The following is a 1,578-nucleotide window of genomic DNA, read 5'->3' as shown; positions in this document are numbered from 1 at the left end:
AGAATTGGTTAAGCTTTTTGTTTGATCTTTCTTACCATTGAGAATGTTACGTTCGCTAACCCCAAATATCACCAACAAACAATCAAACCATACAAAAAATTGAAGTGAAGCCAATTCAGATCCCATTACAATAGTAACTGAAATGAGAACTATTTCGATTAAAAGTAATATAGAATTCACAAATGTGCCCTAAATCACAACAAAAACCTAAATCCTCCCGGATCCAAGCCAAAAATTCATCAACTGAGACAAACCAAAATGCAAATTTTCATAACAACGACATGAATAGGATTGTGAAAATGTCACCTTTGGAGACCAAAAGGGGCTGCGTCTTGTGGAAATGGATGTTGTGCACAGACCCGTCGTGCTCGTCGAAGCGATCGATAAGGGTTCCTATCTAGTAGTCCCATAATTGGATCACGCTGTTGTGGAGGCTCGCGAGAATTCACGGCCGCTTGATGTGGAAGCTGAACTCCTTCACTCAGTTGCTCTTTGTCTCAAGCTTTTTCAACATCTCCTCTCCTCCTCCTTTTGTTTCGTCACCCTCCCCACTTCTCAAAACCTAATTGGATTCTCTTTTTTTTTTTTAACAGCTAAGAAGAAGAGGAAGAGGTGGAGTGAAAAAAAAAACAAAAATCAAGAGAGAGATCCAAACTGTTGTAGGTGGGGTGAGAGCGAGAGAGAGAGACATTCGTTGCCAATTTTGTAAAAAGAGGTGGGGAAGATGAAGGGTTTCACATAAATATAGAGGGAATTAAAACATAATTAAAAAAATTAACAGTCCCAATGTCCTCAAATTAAGGAGGTACTGCCATGTCAGATGTAGTCATGGAAATTCATATAATTGTATAGATTGTATAGATTTGAGATATCAATCATTTTCTTAAATTAATGCTTGATGTAATGCAAAATTAGTGCCTAAAATCAATTAACAATGTAACGTATTGAAACCTAGATAGAAAATGACGAACTTTAGGCAAACTGACTAAAGTGCGCGAATGGATTAATTAGGCGAGTTCCAATTAACCTACCAACACTGTTGGGAGGGTTAAAAATGAGTTCTAGAAGTATTAGAAGGGTTTTGGCATCGATCGGCGCAAAATAGAATTGAAACGGAACCAAAATCAGGTCTGGAGCTGTCACGCCCCGAGCCCTATCCTTTTTGGCCGGTTCGAGAGCGTCAAACAGACGCCGAACGGACAGAGCTTCCCCTGTCCGCCCAAGGCTCAACACTAGTATCAATAGAGTACAAATTTGCATAAGCGGAAGCATACACAATGGCTTGCACGAGGACAAGCAATAGCCAAGGTGAAAGAATTAACCATTCAGTATACAAGTAATATGACTAAATTTAAATCACATACATGTATCCAACTATAATCAAGTTCTGTCACATTCTTGCATCATTTCTTTTTACATCTCATTTCTCCCAAAATATAACTTTTGACATTTAAAGTAAATATTCTTTACATCATTCATTAAAACAAGTTCATAATACTAAAATCATCAAATACAAAAGATGATAGTAAAGGGTGTGCAACTACAAAATGAAATCCATCTCGGGCGGTCTCTACCTAG

This window comes from Ananas comosus, linkage group 24, assembly GCF_001540865.1.
Source record: "Ananas comosus cultivar F153 linkage group 24, ASM154086v1, whole genome shotgun sequence".
In the NCBI taxonomy this organism is placed as follows: domain Eukaryota; kingdom Viridiplantae; phylum Streptophyta; class Magnoliopsida; order Poales; family Bromeliaceae; genus Ananas; species Ananas comosus.
The sequence above is the reverse complement of the archived record's forward strand: the minus strand, read 5'-3'. Positions refer to the sequence as shown.